Source organism: Pimephales promelas, chromosome 16 (assembly GCF_988280905.1).
Source record: "Pimephales promelas chromosome 16, fPimPro1.hap1.1, whole genome shotgun sequence".
NCBI classification, from domain to species: domain Eukaryota; kingdom Metazoa; phylum Chordata; class Actinopteri; order Cypriniformes; family Leuciscidae; genus Pimephales; species Pimephales promelas.
Window position 1 is genome coordinate 5,338,218 of NC_142784.1, and position 15,016 is coordinate 5,353,233.

Sequence of the window (15,016 nt, forward strand, 5' to 3'; positions counted from 1 at the left end):
GCAATTGCTTCCACTTGCAAACCATCCCTGAGCTGTTGTTGAAGGACAGTGTCCCAAGATAACAAATCATAGCATCAAGGCGCTGTGGCTTAGTTGGTCAAAGCGCCTGTCTTGTAAACAGGAGATCCTGGGTTCGAATCCCAGCGGTGCCTCTATCCAGCTGACTTTGCTCTTTGGGATTGTTCTTGGACAGAGAGCCTTGAGACCTTGAATCCAGTTTAAATTGTGCAGAGGCTAGAGCACCTGTCTTTTCTGCCCGCAGAGTGAAAAGCATTACAGTGTTGGAAATGCCCAGATGAAAAACCATCAAGTGGCCCAACCACATAGTCATGTGGGCTCTGTGGCGCAATGGATAGCGCATTGGACTTCTAGATTGCAAAATGAGGACATTCAAAGGTTGTGGGTTCGAGTCGTACCTTTAGCCCTTTTGTCAACCCCATACTGTACAGTGTTGCCCTCAGTTAACAGAAAGCTTTTGAGGCCTCTTGTTCTCAACGTGTTCATTTCAAATAATGTCAATGTAGTTGAAAGGCTTCAAAATGTTGTCTGTTTTGTTTACTACTACATTTGCTTACCAAAACCTCTTGGCTCTTGCACACATGGACTGGCAGTCACCACAGAGTGGTGCCAGACTTCCTTTCTCTTCCCGCTGCTTAGATGGTCTTTGCAGCTGTTGTGAATGGAGCTCCATAAACATGTTTGTTGTGGGTTCTAGGAGTCCAGCTGAACATGGTTGGCCAATAATCACAGAGGCTGGCTGGCCACCCCATAGTTTATGCTGTCCAAGTCCTGGTCCACGATTTGCATCTTTTTTGTGCACAGGCTGGCAGGCGCTGTGGCTTAGTTGGTTAAAGCGCCTGTCTAGTAAACAGCAGATCCTGGGTTCGAATCCCAGCGGTGCCTTTGACTGTGCCCTTCTGTTTCGCAAGGCCTTGAACCCTCGCAATTCTTTGCTTTTCTGAGAACTGACCACAAACGGTGAAACTGAGGCTTCCTTTGCAATTGCTTCCACTTGCAAACCATCCCTGAGCTGTTGTTGAAGGACAGTGTCCCAAGATAACAAATCATAGCATCAAGGCGCTGTGGCTTAGTTGGTCAAAGCGCCTGTCTTGTAAACAGGAGATCCTGGGTTCGAATCCCAGCGGTGCCTCTATCCAGCTGACTTTGCTCTTTGGGATTGTTCTTGGACAGAGAGCCTTGAGACCTTGAATCCAGTTTACATTGTGCAGAGGCTAGAGCACCTGTCTTTTCTGCCCGCAGAGTGAAAAGCATTACAGTGTTGGAAATGCCCAGATGAAAAACCATCAAGTGGCCCAACCACATAATCATGTGGGCTCTGTGGCGCAATGGATAGCGCATTGGACTTCTAGATTGCAAAATGAGGACATTCAAAGGTTGTGGGTTCGAGTCGTACCTTTAGCCCTTTTGTCAACCCCATACTGTACAGTGTTGCCCTCAGTTAACAGAAAGCTTTTGAGGCCTCTTGTTTTCAACGTGTTCATTTCAAATAATGTCAATGTAGTTGAAAGGCTTCAAAATGTTGTCTGTTTTGTTTACTACTACATTTGCTTACCAAAACCTCTTGGCTCTTGCACACATGGACTGGCAGTCACCACAGAGTGGTGCCAGACTTCCTTTCTCTTCCCGCTGCTTAGATGGTCTTTGCAGCTGTTGTGAATGGAGCTCCATAAACATGTTTGTTGTGGGTTCTAGGAGTCCAGCTGAACATGGTTGGCCAATAATCACAGAGGCTGGCTGGCCACCCCATAGTTTATGCTGTCCAAATCCTGGTCCACGATTTGCATCTTTTTTGTGCACAGGCTGGCAGGCGCTGTGGCTTAGTTGGTTAAAGCGCCTGTCTAGTAAACAGCAGATCCTGGGTTCGAATCCCAGCGGTGCCTTTGACTGTGCCCTTCTGTTTCGCAAGGCCTTGAACCCTCGCAATTCTTTGCTTTTCTGAGAACTGACCACAAACGGTGAAACTGAGGCTTCCTTTGCAATTGCTTCCACTTGCAAACCATCCCTGAGCTGTTGTTGAAGGACAGTGTCCCAAGATAACAAATCATAGCATCAAGGCGCTGTGGCTTAGTTGGTCAAAGCGCCTGTCTTGTAAACAGGAGATCCTGGGTTCGAATCCCAGCGGTGCCTCTATCCAGCTGACTTTGCTCTTTGGGATTGTTCTTGGACAGAGAGCCTTGAGACCTTGAATCCAGTTTAAATTGTGCAGAGGCTAGAGCACCTGTCTTTTCTGCCCGCAGAGTGAAAAGCATTACAGTGTTGGAAATGCCCAGATGAAAAACCATCAAGTGGCCCAACCACATAATCATGTGGGCTCTGTGGCGCAATGGATAGCGCATTGGACTTCTAGATTGCAAAATGAGGACATTCAAAGGTTGTGGGTTCGAGTCGTACCTTTAGCCCTTTTGTCAACCCCATACTGTACAGTGTTGCCCTCAGTTAACAGAAAGCTTTTGAGGCCTCTTGTTCTCAACGTGTTCATTTCAAATAATGTCAATGTAGTTGAAAGGCTTCAAAATGTTGTCTGTTTTGTTTACTACTACATTTGCTTACCAAAACCTCTTGGCTCTTGCACACATGGACTGGCAGTCACCACAGAGTGGTGCCAGACTTCCTTTCTCTTCCCGCTGCTTAGATGGTCTTTGCAGCTCTTGTGAATGGAGCTCCATAAACATGTTTGTTGTGGGTTCTAGGAGTCCAGCTGAACATGGTTGGCCAATAATCACAGAGGCTGGCTGGCCACCCCATAGTTTATGCTGTCCAAGTCCTGGTCCACGATTTGCATCTTTTTTGTGCACAGGCTGGCAGGCGCTGTGGCTTAGTTGGTTAAAGCGCCTGTCTAGTAAACAGGAGATCCTGGGTTCGAATCCCAGCGGTGCCTTTGACTGTGCCCTTCTGTTTCGCAAGGCCTTGAACCCTCGCAATTCTTTGCGTTTCTGAGAACTGACCACAAACTGTGAAACTGAGGCTTCCTTTGCAATTGCTTCCACTTGCAAACCATCCCTGAGCTGTTGTTGAAGGACAGTGTCCCAAGATAACAAATCATAGCATCAAGGCGCTGTGGCTTAGTTGGTCAAAGTGCCTGTCTTGTAAACAGGAGATCCTGGGTTCCAATCCCAGCGGTGCCTCTATCCAGCTGACTTTGCTCTTTGGGATTGTTCTTGGACAGAGAGCCTTGAGACCTTGAATCCAGTTTAAATTGTGCAGAGGCTAGAGCACCTGTCTTTTCTGCCCGCAGAGTGAAAAGCATTACAGTGTTGGAAATGCCCAGATGAAAAACCATCAAGTGGCCCAACCACATAATCATGTGGGCTCTGTGGCGCAATGGATAGCGCATTGGACTTCTAGATTGCAAAATGAGGACATTCAAAGGTTGTGGGTTCGAGTCGTACCTTTAGCCCTTTTGTCAACCCCATACTGTACAGTGTTGCCCTCAGTTAACAGAAAGCTTTTGAGGCCTCTTGTTCTCAACGTGTTCATTTCAAATAATGTCAATGTAGTTGAAAGGCTTCAAAATGTTGTCTGTTTTGTTTACTACTACATTTGCTTACCAAAACCTCTTGGCTCTTGCACACATGGACTGGCAGTCACCACAGAGTGGTGCCAGACTTCCTTTCTCTTCCCGCTGCTTAGATGGTCTTTGCAGCTGTTGTGAATGGAGCTCCATAAACATGTTTGTTGTGGGTTCTAGGAGTCCAGCTGAACATGGTTGGCCAATAATCACAGAGGCTGGCTGGCCACCCCATAGTTTATGCTGTCCAAGTCCTGGTCCACGATTTGCATCTTTTTTGTGCACAGGCTGGCAGGCGCTGTGGCTTAGTTGGTTAAAGCGCCTGTCTAGTAAACAGCAGATCCTGGGTTCGAATCCCAGCGGTGCCTTTGACTGTGCCCTTCTGTTTCGCAAGGCCTTGAACCCTCGCAATTCTTTGCTTTTCTGAGAACTGACCACAAACGGTGAAACTGAGGCTTCCTTTGCAATTGCTTCCACTTGCAAACCATCCCTGAGCTGTTGTTGAAGGACAGTGTCCCAAGATAACAAATCATAGCATCAAGGCGCTGTGGCTTAGTTGGTCAAAGCGCCTGTCTTGTAAACAGGAGATCCTGGGTTCGAATCCCAGCGGTGCCTCTATCCAGCTGACTTTGCTCTTTGGGATTGTTCTTGGACAGAGAGCCTTGAGACCTTGAATCCAGTTTAAATTGTGCAGAGGCTAGAGCACCTGTCTTTTCTGCCCGCAGAGTGAAAAGCATTACAGTGTTGGAAATGCCCAGATGAAAAACCATCAAGTGGCCCAACCACATAATCATGTGGGCTCTGTGGCGCAATGGATAGCGCATTGGACTTCTAGATTGCAAAATGAGGACATTCAAAGGTTGTGGGTTCGAGTCCCACCAGAGTCGTACCTTTAGCCCTTTTGTCAACCCCATACTGTACAGTGTTGCCCTCAGTTAACAGAAAGCTTTTGAGGCCTCTTGTTCTCAACGTGTTCATTTCAAATAATGTCAATGTAGTTAAAAGGCTTCAAAATGTTGTCTGTTTTGTTTACTACTACATTTGCTTACCAAAACCTCTTGGCTCTTGCACACATGGACTGGCAGTCACCACAGAGTGGTGCCAGACTTCCTTTCTCTTCCCGCTGCTTAGATGGTCTTTGCAGCTCTTGTGAATGGAGCTCCATAAACATGTTTGTTGTGGGTTCTAGGAGTCCAGCTGAACATGGTTGGCCAATAATCACAGAGGCTGGCTGGCCACCCCATAGTTTATGCTGTCCAAGTCCTGGTCCACGATTTGCATCTTTTTTGTGCACAGGCTGGCAGGCGCTGTGGCTTAGTTGGTTAAAGCGCCTGTCTAGTAAACAGGAGATCCTGGGTTCGAATCCCAGCGGTGCCTTTGACTGTGCCCTTCTGTTTCGCAAGGCCTTGAACCCTTGCAATTCTTTGCTTTTTTGAGAACTGACCACAAACGGTGAAACTGAGGCTTCATTTGCAATTGCTTCCACTTGCAAACCATCCCTGAGCTGTTGTTGAAGGACAGTGTCCCAAGATAACAAATCATAGCATCAAGGCGCCATGGCTTAGTTGGTCAAAGCGCCTGTCTTGTAAACAGGAGATCCTGGGTTCGAATCCCAGCGGTGCCTCTATCCAGCTGACTTTGCTCTTTGGGATTGTTCTTGGACAGAGAGCCTTGAGACCTTGAATCCAGTTTAAATTGTGCAGAGGCTAGAGCACCTGTCTTTTCTGCCCGCAGAGTGAAAAGCATTACAGTGTTGGAAATGCCCAGATGAAAAACCATCAAGTGGCCCAACCACATAATCATGTGGGCTCTGTGGCGCAATGGATAGCGCATTGGACTTCTAGATTGCAAAATGAGGACATTCAAAGGTTGTGGGTTCGAGTCCCACCAGAGTCGTACCTTTAGCCCTTTTGTCAACCCCATACTGTACAGTGTTGCCCTCAGTTAACAGAAAGCTTTTGAGGCCTCTTGTTCTCAACGTGTTCATTTCAAATAATGTCAATGTAGTTGAAAGGCTTCAAAATGTTGTCTGTTTTGTTTACTACTACATTTGCTTACCAAAACCTCTTGGCTCTTGCACACATGGACTGGCAGTCACCACAGAGTGGTGCCAGACTTCCTTTCTCTTCCCGCTGCTTAGATGGTCTTTGCAGCTGTTGTGAATGGAGCTCCATAAATATGTTTGTTGTGGGTTCTAGGAGTCCAGCTGAACATGGTTGGCCAATAATCACAGAGGCTGGCTGGCCACCCCATAGTTTATGCTGTCCAAGGCCTGGTCCACGATTTGCATCTTTTTTGTGCACATGCTGGCAGGCGCTGTGGCTTAGTTGGTTAAAGCGCTTGTCTTGTAAACAGGAGATCCTGGGTTCGAATCCCAGCGGTGCCTTTGACTGTGCCCTTCTGTTTCGCAAGGCCTTGAACCCTCGCAATTCTTTGCTTTTCTGAGAACTGACCACAAACGGTGAAACTGAGGCTTCATTTGCAATTGCTTCCACTTGCAAACCATCCCTGAGCTGTTGTTGAAGGACAGTGTCCCAAGATAACAAATCATAGCATCAAGGCGCCGTGGCTTAGTTGGTCAAAGCGCCTGTCTTGTAAACAGGAGATCCTGGGTTCGAATCCCAGCGGTGCCTCTATCCAGCTGACTTTGCTCTTTGGGATTGTTCTTGGACAGAGAGCCTTGAGACCTTGAATCCAGTTTAAATTGTGCAGAGGCTAGAGCACCTGTCTTTTCTGCCCGCAGAGTGAAAAGCATTACAGTGTTGGAAATGCCCAGATGAAAAACCATCAAGTGGCCCAACCACATAATCATGTGGGCTCTGTGGCGCAATGGATAGCGCATTGGACTTCTAGATTGCAAAATGAGGACATTCAAAGGTTGTGGGTTCGAGTCCCACCAGAGTCGTACCTTTAGCCCTTTTGTCAACCCCATACTGTACAGTGTTGCCCTCAGTTAACAGAAAGCTTTTGAGGCCTCTTGTTCTCAACGTGTTCATTTCAAATAATGTCAATGTAGTTGAAAGGCTTCAAAATGTTGTCTGTTTTGTTTACTACTACATTTGCTTACCAAAACCTCTTGGCTCTTGCACACATGGACTGGCAGTCACCACAGAGTGGTGCCAGACTTCCTTTCTCTTCCCGCTGCTTAGATGGTCTTTGCAGCTGTTGTGAATGGAGCTCCATAAATATGTTTGTTGTGGGTTCTAGGAGTCCAGCTGAACATGGTTGGCCAATAATCACAGAGGCTGGCTGGCCACCCCATAGTTTATGCTGTCCAAGGCCTGGTCCACGATTTGCATCTTTTTTGTGCACATGCTGGCAGGCGCTGTGGCTTAGTTGGTTAAAGCGCTTGTCTCGTAAACAGAAGATCCTGGGTTCGAATCCCAGCGGTGCCTTTGACTGTGCCCTTCTGTTTCGCAAGGCCTTGAACCCTCGCAATTCTTTGCTTTTCTGAGAACTGACCACAAACTGTGAAACTGAGGCTTCCTTTGCAATTGTTTCCACTTGCAAACCATCCCTGAGCTGTTGTTGAAGGACAGTGTCCCAAGATAACAAATCATAGCATCAAGGCGCCGTGGCTTAGTTGGTCAAAGCGCCTGTCTTGTAAACAGGAGATCCTGGGTTCGAATCCCAGCGGTGCCTCTATCCAGCTGACTTTGCTCTTTGGGATTATTCTTGGACAGAGAGCCTTGAGACCTTGAATCCAGTTTAAATTTGTGCAGTGGCTAGAGCACCTGTCTTTTCTGCCCGCAGAGTGAAAAGCATTACAGTGTTGGAAATGCCCAGATGAAAAACCATCAAGTGGCCCAACCACATAATCATGTGGGCTCTGTGGCGCAATGGATAGTGCATTGGACTTCTAGATTGCAAAATGAGGACATTCAAAGGTTGTGGGCCTTTAGCCCTTTTGTGAACCCCATACTGTACAGTGTTGCCCTCAGTTAACAGAAAGCTTTTGAGGCCTCTTGTTCTCAACGTGTTCATTTCAAATAATGTCAATGTAGTTGAAAGGCTTCAAAATGTTGTCTGTTTTGTTTACTACTACATTTGCTTACCAAAACCTCTTGGCTCTTGCACACAAGGACTGGCAGTCACCACAGAGTGGTGCCAGACTTCCTTTCTCTTCCCGCTGCTTAGATGGTCTTTGCAGCTCTTGTGAATGGAGCTCCATAAACATGTTTCATGTGGGTTGTAGGAGTCCAGCTGAACATGGTTGGCCAATAATCACAGAGGCTGGCTGGCCACCCCATAGTTTATGCTGTCCAAGTCCTGGTCCACGATTTGCATCTTTTTTGTGCACAGGCTGGCAGGCGCTGTGGCTTAGTTGGTTAAAGCGCCTGTCTAGTAAACAGGAGATCCTGGGTTCGAATCCCAGCGGTGCCTTTGACTGTGCCCTTCTGTTTCGCAAGGCCTTGAACCCTCGCAATTCTTTGCTTTTCTGAGAACTGACCACAAACGGTGAAACTGAGGCTTCCTTTGCAATTGCTTCCACTTGCAAACCATCCCTGAGCTGTTGTTGAAGGACAGTGTCCCAAGATAACAAATCACAGCATCAAGGCGCTGTGGCTTAGTTGGTCAAAGCGCCTGTCTTGTAAACAGGAGATCATGGGTTCGAATCCCAGCGGTGCCTCTATCCAGCTGACTTTGCTCTTTGGGATTGTTCTTGGACAGAGAGCCTTGAGACCTTGAATCCAGTTTAAATTGTGCAGAGGCTAGAGCACCTGTCTTTTCTGCCCGCAGAGTGAAAAGCATTACAGTGTTGGAAATGCCCAGATGAAAAACCATCAAGTGGCCCAACCACATAATCATGTGGGCTCTGTGGCGCAATGGATAGCGCATTGGACTTCTAGATTGCAAAATGAGGACATTCAAAGGTTGTGGGTTCGAGTCCCACCAGAGTCGTACCTTTAGCCCTTTTGTCAACCCCATACTGTACAGTGTTGCCCTCAGTTAACAGAAAGCTTTTGAGGCCTCTTGTTCTCAACGTGTTCATTTCAAATAATGTCAATGTAGTTGAAAGGCTTCAAAATGTTGTCTGTTTTGTTTACTACTACATTTGCTTACCAAAACCTCTTGGCTCTTGCACACAAGGACTGGCAGTCACCACAGAGTGGTGCCAGACTTCCTTTCTCTTCCCGCTGCTTAGATGGTCTTTGCAGCTCTTGTGAATGGAGCTCCATAAACATGTTTCATGTGGGTTCTAGGAGTCCAGCTGAACATGGTTGGCCAATAATCACAGAGGCTGGCTGGCCACCCCATAGTTTATGCTGTCCAAGTCCTGGTCCACGATTTGCATCTTTTTTGTGCACAGGCTGGCAGGCGCTGTGGCTTAGTTGGTTAAAGCGCCTGTCTAGTAAACAGGAGATCCTGGGTTCGAATCCCAGCGGTGCCTTTGACTGTGCCCTTCTGTTTCGCAAGGCCTTGAACCCTCGCAATTCTTTGCTTTTCTGAGAACTGACCACAAACGGTGAAACTGACGCTTCCTTTGCAATTGCTTCCACTTGCAAACCATCCCTGAGCTGTTGTTGAAGGACAGTGTCCCAAGATAACAAATCATAGCATCAAGGCGCTGTGGCTTAGTTGGTCAAAGCGCCTGTCTTGTAAACAGGAGATCCTGGGTTCGAATCCCAGCGGTGCCTCTATCCAGCTGACTTTGCTCTTTGGGATTGTTCTTGGACAGAGAGCCTTGAGACCTTGAATCCAGTTTAAATTGTGCAGAGGGTAGAGCGCCTGTCTTTTCTGCCCGCAGAGTGAAAAGCATTACAGTGTTGGAAATGCCCAGATGAAAAACCATCAAGTGGCCCAACCACATAATCATGTGGGCTCTGTGGCGCAATGGATAGCGCATTGGACTTCTAGATTGCAAAATGAGGACATTCAAAGGTTGTGGGTTCGAGTCGTACCTTTAGCCCTTTTGTCAACCCCATACTGTACAGTGTTGCCCTCAGTTAACAGAAAGCTTTTGAGGCCTCTTGTTCTCAACGTGTTCATTTCAAATAATGTCAATGTAGTTGAAAGGCTTCAAAATGTTGTCTGTTTTGTTTACTACTACATTTGCTTACCAAAACCTCTTGGCTCTTGCACACAAGGACTGGCAGTCACCACAGAGTGGTGCCAGACTTCCTTTCTCTTCCCGCTGCTTAGATGGTCTTTGCAGCTCTTGTGAATGGAGCTCCATAAACATGTTTCATGTGGGTTCTAGGAGTCCAGCTGAACATGGTTGGCCAATAATCACAGATGCTGGCTGGCCACCCCATAGTTTATGCTGTCCAAGTCCTGGTCCACGATTTGCATCTTTTTTGTGCACAGGCTGGCAGGTGCTGTGGCTTAGTTGGTTAAAGCGCCTGTCTAGTAAACAGGAGATCCTGGGTTCGAATCCCAGCGGTGCCTTTGACTGTGCCCTTCTGTTTCGCAAGGCCTTGAACCCTCGCAATTCTTTGCTTTTCTGAGAACTGACCACAAACTGTGAAACTGAGGCTTCCTTTGCAATTGTTTCCACTTGCAAACCATCCCTGAGCTGTTGTTGAAGGACAGTGTCCCAAGATAACAAATCATAGCATCAAGGCGCCGTGGCTTAGTTGGTCAAAGCGCCTGTCTTGTAAACAGGAGATCCTGGGTTCGAATCCCAGCGGTGCCTCTATCCAGCTGACTTTGCTCTTTGGGATTGTTCTTGGACAGAGAGCCTTGAGACCTTGAATCCAGTTTAAATTGTGCAGAGGCTAGAGCACCTGTCTTTTCTGCCCGCAGAGTGAAAAGCATTACAGTGTTGGAAATGCCCAGATGAAAAACCATCAAGTGGCCCAACCACATAATCATGTGGGCTCTGTGGCACAATGGATAGCGCATTGGACTTCTAGATTGCAAAATGAGGACATTCAAAGGTTGTGGGTTCGAGTCCCACCAGAGTCGTACCTTTAGCCCTTTTGTCAACCCCATACTGTACAGTGTTGCCCTCAGTTAACAGAAAGCTTTTGAGGCCTCTTGTTCTCAACGTGTTCATTTCAAATAATGTCAATGTAGTTGAAAGGCTTCAAAATGTTGTCTGTTTTGTTTACTACTACATTTGCTTACCAAAACCTCTTGGCTCTTGCACACAAGGACTGGCAGTCACCACAGAGTGGTGCCAGACTTCCTTTCTCTTCCCGCTGCTTAGATGGTCTTTGCAGCTCTTGTGAATGGAGCTCCATAAACATGTTTCATGTGGGTTCTAGGAGTCCAGCTGAACATGGTTGGCCAATAATCACAGAGGCTGGCTGGCCACCCCATAGTTTATGCTGTCCAAGTCCTGGTCCACGATTTGCATCTTTTTTGTGCACAGGCTGGCAGGCGCTGTGGCTTAGTTGGTTAAAGCGCCTGTCTAGTAAACAGGAGATCCTGGGTTCGAATCCCAGCGGTGCCTTTGACTGTGCCCTTCTGTTTCGCAAGGCCTTGAACCCTCGCAATTCTTTGCTTTTCTGAGAACTGACCACAAACGGTGAAACTGAGGCTTCCTTTGCAATTGCTTCCACTTGCAAACCATCCCTGAGCTGTTGTTGAAGGACAGTGTCCCAAGATAACAAATCATAGCATCAAGGCGCTGTGGCTTAGTTGGTCAAAGCGCCTGTCTTGTAAACAGGAGATCCTGGGTTCGAATCCCAGCGGTGCCTCTATCCAGCTGACTTTGCTCTTTGGGATTGTTCTTGGACAGAGAGCCTTGAGACCTTGAATCCAGTTTAAATTGTGCAGAGGCTAGAGCACCTGTCTTTTCTGCCCGCAGAGTGAAAAGCATTACAGTGTTGGAAATGCCCAGATGAAAAACCATCAAGTGGCCCAACCACATAGTCATGTGGGCTCTGTGGCGCAATGGATAGCGCATTGGACTTCTAGATTGCAAAATGAGGACATTCAAAGGTTGTGGGTTCGAGTCGTACCTTTAGCCCTTTTGTCAACCCCATACTGTACAGTGTTGCCCTCAGTTAACAGAAAGCTTTTGAGGCCTCTTGTTCTCAACGTGTTCATTTCAAATAATGTCAATGTAGTTGAAAGGCTTCAAAATGTTGTCTGTTTTGTTTACTACTACATTTGCTTACCAAAACCTCTTGGCTCTTGCACACATGGACTGGCAGTCACCACAGAGTGGTGCCAGACTTCCTTTCTCTTCCCGCTGCTTAGATGGTCTTTGCAGCTGTTGTGAATGGAGCTCCATAAACATGTTTGTTGTGGGTTCTAGGAGTCCAGCTGAACATGGTTGGCCAATAATCACAGAGGCTGGCTGGCCACCCCATAGTTTATGCTGTCCAAGTCCTGGTCCACGATTTGCATCTTTTTTGTGCACAGGCTGGCAGGCGCTGTGGCTTAGTTGGTTAAAGCGCCTGTCTAGTAAACAGCAGATCCTGGGTTCGAATCCCAGCGGTGCCTTTGACTGTGCCCTTCTGTTTCGCAAGGCCTTGAACCCTCGCAATTCTTTGCTTTTCTGAGAACTGACCACAAACGGTGAAACTGAGGCTTCCTTTGCAATTGCTTCCACTTGCAAACCATCCCTGAGCTGTTGTTGAAGGACAGTGTCCCAAGATAACAAATCATAGCATCAAGGCGCTGTGGCTTAGTTGGTCAAAGCGCCTGTCTTGTAAACAGGAGATCCTGGGTTCGAATCCCAGCGGTGCCTCTATCCAGCTGACTTTGCTCTTTGGGATTGTTCTTGGACAGAGAGCCTTGAGACCTTGAATCCAGTTTAAATTGTGCAGAGGCTAGAGCACCTGTCTTTTCTGCCCGCAGAGTGAAAAGCATTACAGTGTTGGAAATGCCCAGATGAAAAACCATCAAGTGGCCCAACCACATAATCATGTGGGCTCTGTGGCGCAATGGATAGCGCATTGGACTTCTAGATTGCAAAATGAGGACATTCAAAGGTTGTGGGTTCGAGTCGTACCTTTAGCCCTTTTGTCAACCCCATACTGTACAGTGTTGCCCTCAGTTAACAGAAAGCTTTTGAGGCCTCTTGTTCTCAACGTGTTCATTTCAAATAATGTCAATGTAGTTGAAAGGCTTCAAAATGTTGTCTGTTTTGTTTACTACTACATTTGCTTACCAAAACCTCTTGGCTCTTGCACACAAGGACTGGCAGTCACCACAGAGTGGTGCCAGACTTCCTTTCTCTTCCCGCTGCTTAGATGGTCTTTGCAGCTGTTGTGAATGGAGCTCCATAAACATGTTTGTTGTGGTTTCTAGGAGTCCAGCTGAACATGGTTGGCCAATAATCACAGAGGCTGGCTGGCCACCCCATAGTTTATGCTGTCCAAGGCCTGGTCCACGATTTGCATCTTTTTTGTGCACATGCTGGCAGGCGCTGTGGCTTAGTTGGTTAAAGCGCCTGTCTCGTAAACAGGAGATCCTGGGTTCGAATCCCAGCGGTGCCTTTGACTGTGCCCTTCTGTTTCGCAAGGCCTTGAACCCTCGCAATTCTTTGCTTTTCTGAGAACTGACCACAAACTGTGAAACTGAGGCTTCCTTTGCAATTGCTTCCACTTGCAAACCATCCCTGAGCTGTTGTTGAAGGACAGTGTCCCAAGATAACAAATCATAGCATCAAGGCGCTGTGGCTTAGTTGGTCAAAGTGCCTGTCTTGTAAACAGGAGATCCTGGGTTCGAATCCCAGCGGTGCCTCTATCCAGCTGACTTTGCTCTTTGGGATTGTTCTTGGACAGAGAGCCTTGAGACCTTGAATCCAGTTTACATTGTGCAGAGGCTAGAGCACCTGTCTTTTCTGCCCGCAGAGTGAAAAGCATTACAGTGTTGGAAATGCCCAGATGAAAAACCATCAAGTGGCCCAACCACATAATCATGTGGGCTCTGTGGCGCAATGGATAGCGCATTGGACTTCTAGATTGCAAAATGAGGACATTCAAAGGTTGTGGGTTCGAGTCGTACCTTTAGCCCTTTTGTCAACCCCATACTGTACAGTGTTGCCCTCAGTTAACAGAAAGCTTTTGAGGCCTCTTGTTTTCAACGTGTTCATTTCAAATAATGTCAATGTAGTTGAAAGGCTTCAAAATGTTGTCTGTTTTGTTTACTACTACATTTGCTTACCAAAACCTCTTGGCTCTTGCACACATGGACTGGCAGTCACCACAGAGTGGTGCCAGACTTCCTTTCTCTTCCCGCTGCTTAGATGGTCTTTGCAGCTGTTGTGAATGGAGCTCCATAAACATGTTTGTTGTGGGTTCTAGGAGTCCAGCTGAACATGGTTGGCCAATAATCACAGAGGCTGGCTGGCCACCCCATAGTTTATGCTGTCCAAATCCTGGTCCACGATTTGCATCTTTTTTGTGCACAGGCTGGCAGGCGCTGTGGCTTAGTTGGTTAAAGCGCCTGTCTAGTAAACAGCAGATCCTGGGTTCGAATCCCAGCGGTGCCTTTGACTGTGCCCTTCTGTTTCGCAAGGCCTTGAACCCTCGCAATTCTTTGCTTTTCTGAGAACTGACCACAAACGGTGAAACTGAGGCTTCCTTTGCAATTGCTTCCACTTGCAAACCATCCCTGAGCTGTTGTTGAAGGACAGTGTCCCAAGATAACAAATCATAGCATCAAGGCGCTGTGGCTTAGTTGGTCAAAGCGCCTGTCTTGTAAACAGGAGATCCTGGGTTCGAATCCCAGCGGTGCCTCTATCCAGCTGACTTTGCTCTTTGGGATTGTTCTTGGACAGAGAGCCTTGAGACCTTGAATCCAGTTTAAATTGTGCAGAGGCTAGAGCACCTGTCTTTTCTGCCCGCAGAGTGAAAAGCATTACAGTGTTGGAAATGCCCAGATGAAAAACCATCAAGTGGCCCAACCACATAATCATGTGGGCTCTGTGGCGCAATGGATAGCGCATTGGACTTCTAGATTGCAAAATGAGGACATTCAAAGGTTGTGGGTTCGAGTCGTACCTTTAGCCCTTTTGTCAACCCCATACTGTACAGTGTTGCCCTCAGTTAACAGAAAGCTTTTGAGGCCTCTTGTTCTCAACGTGTTCATTTCAAATAATGTCAATGTAGTTGAAAGGCTTCAAAATGTTGTCTGTTTTGTTTACTACTACATTTGCTTACCAAAACCTCTTGGCTCTTGCACACATGGACTGGCAGTCACCACAGAGTGGTGCCAGACTTCCTTTCTCTTCCCGCTGCTTAGATGGTCTTTGCAGCTCTTGTGAATGGAGCTCCATAAACATGTTTGTTGTGGGTTCTAGGAGTCCAGCTGAACATGGTTGGCCAATAATCACAGAGGCTGGCTGGCCACCCCATAGTTTATGCTGTCCAAATCCTGGTCCACGATTTGCATCTTTTTTGTGCACAGGCTGGCAGGCGCTGTGGCTTAGTTGGTTAAAGCGCCTGTCTAGTAAACAGCAGATCCTGGGTTCGAATCCCAGCGGTGCCTTTGACTGTGCCCTTCTGTTTCGCAAGGCCTTGAACCCTCGCAATTCTTTGCTTTTCTGAGAACTGACCACAAACGGTGAAACTGAGGCTTCCTTTG

At 47.3% G+C, this 15,016-nt stretch overlaps 35 non-coding genes across 35 annotated transcripts; all 35 read left to right on the plus strand.

The window, feature by feature from the left end:
- Positions 1-78: 78 nt before the first annotated feature.
- Positions 79-152, plus strand: trnat-ugu (transfer RNA threonine (anticodon UGU)). Its single transcript has one exon. It is a non-coding gene; the product is annotated as a tRNA-Thr (tRNA).
- A 677-nt stretch (positions 153-829) lies between these two features.
- trnat-agu (transfer RNA threonine (anticodon AGU)) lies at positions 830-903 on the plus strand. Its single transcript has one exon. It is a non-coding gene; the product is annotated as a tRNA-Thr (tRNA).
- Positions 904-1,076: 173 nt separating this feature from the next.
- Positions 1,077-1,150, plus strand: trnat-ugu (transfer RNA threonine (anticodon UGU)). Its single transcript has one exon. It is a non-coding gene; the product is annotated as a tRNA-Thr (tRNA).
- A 677-nt stretch (positions 1,151-1,827) lies between these two features.
- On the plus strand, positions 1,828-1,901 carry trnat-agu (transfer RNA threonine (anticodon AGU)). Its single transcript has one exon. It is a non-coding gene; the product is annotated as a tRNA-Thr (tRNA).
- Positions 1,902-2,074: 173 nt separating this feature from the next.
- On the plus strand, positions 2,075-2,148 carry trnat-ugu (transfer RNA threonine (anticodon UGU)). Its single transcript has one exon. It is a non-coding gene; the product is annotated as a tRNA-Thr (tRNA).
- A 677-nt stretch (positions 2,149-2,825) lies between these two features.
- trnat-agu (transfer RNA threonine (anticodon AGU)) lies at positions 2,826-2,899 on the plus strand. The gene has a single exon. It is a non-coding gene; the product is annotated as a tRNA-Thr (tRNA).
- Positions 2,900-3,072: 173 nt separating this feature from the next.
- trnat-ugu (transfer RNA threonine (anticodon UGU)) lies at positions 3,073-3,146 on the plus strand. The gene has a single exon. It is a non-coding gene; the product is annotated as a tRNA-Thr (tRNA).
- A 677-nt stretch (positions 3,147-3,823) lies between these two features.
- Positions 3,824-3,897, plus strand: trnat-agu (transfer RNA threonine (anticodon AGU)). Its single transcript has one exon. It is a non-coding gene; the product is annotated as a tRNA-Thr (tRNA).
- Positions 3,898-4,070: 173 nt separating this feature from the next.
- On the plus strand, positions 4,071-4,144 carry trnat-ugu (transfer RNA threonine (anticodon UGU)). Its single transcript has one exon. It is a non-coding gene; the product is annotated as a tRNA-Thr (tRNA).
- A 182-nt stretch (positions 4,145-4,326) lies between these two features.
- On the plus strand, positions 4,327-4,416 carry trnar-ucu (transfer RNA arginine (anticodon UCU)). The gene is given in 2 exon segments: positions 4,327-4,363; positions 4,381-4,416. It is a non-coding gene; the product is annotated as a tRNA-Arg (tRNA).
- A 416-nt stretch (positions 4,417-4,832) lies between these two features.
- trnat-agu (transfer RNA threonine (anticodon AGU)) lies at positions 4,833-4,906 on the plus strand. Its single transcript has one exon. It is a non-coding gene; the product is annotated as a tRNA-Thr (tRNA).
- Positions 4,907-5,079: 173 nt separating this feature from the next.
- Positions 5,080-5,153, plus strand: trnat-ugu (transfer RNA threonine (anticodon UGU)). The gene has a single exon. It is a non-coding gene; the product is annotated as a tRNA-Thr (tRNA).
- A 182-nt stretch (positions 5,154-5,335) lies between these two features.
- On the plus strand, positions 5,336-5,425 carry trnar-ucu (transfer RNA arginine (anticodon UCU)). Its single transcript is given in 2 exon segments — positions 5,336-5,372; positions 5,390-5,425. It is a non-coding gene; the product is annotated as a tRNA-Arg (tRNA).
- Positions 5,426-5,841: 416 nt separating this feature from the next.
- Positions 5,842-5,915, plus strand: trnat-ugu (transfer RNA threonine (anticodon UGU)). Its single transcript has one exon. It is a non-coding gene; the product is annotated as a tRNA-Thr (tRNA).
- A 173-nt stretch (positions 5,916-6,088) lies between these two features.
- On the plus strand, positions 6,089-6,162 carry trnat-ugu (transfer RNA threonine (anticodon UGU)). The gene has a single exon. It is a non-coding gene; the product is annotated as a tRNA-Thr (tRNA).
- Positions 6,163-6,344: 182 nt separating this feature from the next.
- On the plus strand, positions 6,345-6,434 carry trnar-ucu (transfer RNA arginine (anticodon UCU)). The gene is given in 2 exon segments: positions 6,345-6,381; positions 6,399-6,434. It is a non-coding gene; the product is annotated as a tRNA-Arg (tRNA).
- A 416-nt stretch (positions 6,435-6,850) lies between these two features.
- trnat-cgu (transfer RNA threonine (anticodon CGU)) lies at positions 6,851-6,924 on the plus strand. The gene has a single exon. It is a non-coding gene; the product is annotated as a tRNA-Thr (tRNA).
- A 173-nt stretch (positions 6,925-7,097) lies between these two features.
- Positions 7,098-7,171, plus strand: trnat-ugu (transfer RNA threonine (anticodon UGU)). The gene has a single exon. It is a non-coding gene; the product is annotated as a tRNA-Thr (tRNA).
- A 667-nt stretch (positions 7,172-7,838) lies between these two features.
- trnat-agu (transfer RNA threonine (anticodon AGU)) lies at positions 7,839-7,912 on the plus strand. The gene has a single exon. It is a non-coding gene; the product is annotated as a tRNA-Thr (tRNA).
- A 173-nt stretch (positions 7,913-8,085) lies between these two features.
- Positions 8,086-8,159, plus strand: trnat-ugu (transfer RNA threonine (anticodon UGU)). The gene has a single exon. It is a non-coding gene; the product is annotated as a tRNA-Thr (tRNA).
- A 182-nt stretch (positions 8,160-8,341) lies between these two features.
- trnar-ucu (transfer RNA arginine (anticodon UCU)) lies at positions 8,342-8,431 on the plus strand. The gene is given in 2 exon segments: positions 8,342-8,378; positions 8,396-8,431. It is a non-coding gene; the product is annotated as a tRNA-Arg (tRNA).
- Positions 8,432-8,847: 416 nt separating this feature from the next.
- trnat-agu (transfer RNA threonine (anticodon AGU)) lies at positions 8,848-8,921 on the plus strand. Its single transcript has one exon. It is a non-coding gene; the product is annotated as a tRNA-Thr (tRNA).
- A 173-nt stretch (positions 8,922-9,094) lies between these two features.
- On the plus strand, positions 9,095-9,168 carry trnat-ugu (transfer RNA threonine (anticodon UGU)). Its single transcript has one exon. It is a non-coding gene; the product is annotated as a tRNA-Thr (tRNA).
- A 677-nt stretch (positions 9,169-9,845) lies between these two features.
- On the plus strand, positions 9,846-9,919 carry trnat-agu (transfer RNA threonine (anticodon AGU)). Its single transcript has one exon. It is a non-coding gene; the product is annotated as a tRNA-Thr (tRNA).
- Positions 9,920-10,092: 173 nt separating this feature from the next.
- On the plus strand, positions 10,093-10,166 carry trnat-ugu (transfer RNA threonine (anticodon UGU)). The gene has a single exon. It is a non-coding gene; the product is annotated as a tRNA-Thr (tRNA).
- Positions 10,167-10,348: 182 nt separating this feature from the next.
- On the plus strand, positions 10,349-10,438 carry trnar-ucu (transfer RNA arginine (anticodon UCU)). Its single transcript is given in 2 exon segments — positions 10,349-10,385; positions 10,403-10,438. It is a non-coding gene; the product is annotated as a tRNA-Arg (tRNA).
- Positions 10,439-10,854: 416 nt separating this feature from the next.
- Positions 10,855-10,928, plus strand: trnat-agu (transfer RNA threonine (anticodon AGU)). The gene has a single exon. It is a non-coding gene; the product is annotated as a tRNA-Thr (tRNA).
- A 173-nt stretch (positions 10,929-11,101) lies between these two features.
- Positions 11,102-11,175, plus strand: trnat-ugu (transfer RNA threonine (anticodon UGU)). The gene has a single exon. It is a non-coding gene; the product is annotated as a tRNA-Thr (tRNA).
- Positions 11,176-11,852: 677 nt separating this feature from the next.
- On the plus strand, positions 11,853-11,926 carry trnat-agu (transfer RNA threonine (anticodon AGU)). The gene has a single exon. It is a non-coding gene; the product is annotated as a tRNA-Thr (tRNA).
- A 173-nt stretch (positions 11,927-12,099) lies between these two features.
- On the plus strand, positions 12,100-12,173 carry trnat-ugu (transfer RNA threonine (anticodon UGU)). Its single transcript has one exon. It is a non-coding gene; the product is annotated as a tRNA-Thr (tRNA).
- Positions 12,174-12,850: 677 nt separating this feature from the next.
- trnat-cgu (transfer RNA threonine (anticodon CGU)) lies at positions 12,851-12,924 on the plus strand. Its single transcript has one exon. It is a non-coding gene; the product is annotated as a tRNA-Thr (tRNA).
- A 173-nt stretch (positions 12,925-13,097) lies between these two features.
- On the plus strand, positions 13,098-13,171 carry trnat-ugu (transfer RNA threonine (anticodon UGU)). Its single transcript has one exon. It is a non-coding gene; the product is annotated as a tRNA-Thr (tRNA).
- A 677-nt stretch (positions 13,172-13,848) lies between these two features.
- Positions 13,849-13,922, plus strand: trnat-agu (transfer RNA threonine (anticodon AGU)). The gene has a single exon. It is a non-coding gene; the product is annotated as a tRNA-Thr (tRNA).
- Positions 13,923-14,095: 173 nt separating this feature from the next.
- trnat-ugu (transfer RNA threonine (anticodon UGU)) lies at positions 14,096-14,169 on the plus strand. The gene has a single exon. It is a non-coding gene; the product is annotated as a tRNA-Thr (tRNA).
- Positions 14,170-14,846: 677 nt separating this feature from the next.
- trnat-agu (transfer RNA threonine (anticodon AGU)) lies at positions 14,847-14,920 on the plus strand. The gene has a single exon. It is a non-coding gene; the product is annotated as a tRNA-Thr (tRNA).
- Positions 14,921-15,016: the final 96 nt, after the last annotated feature.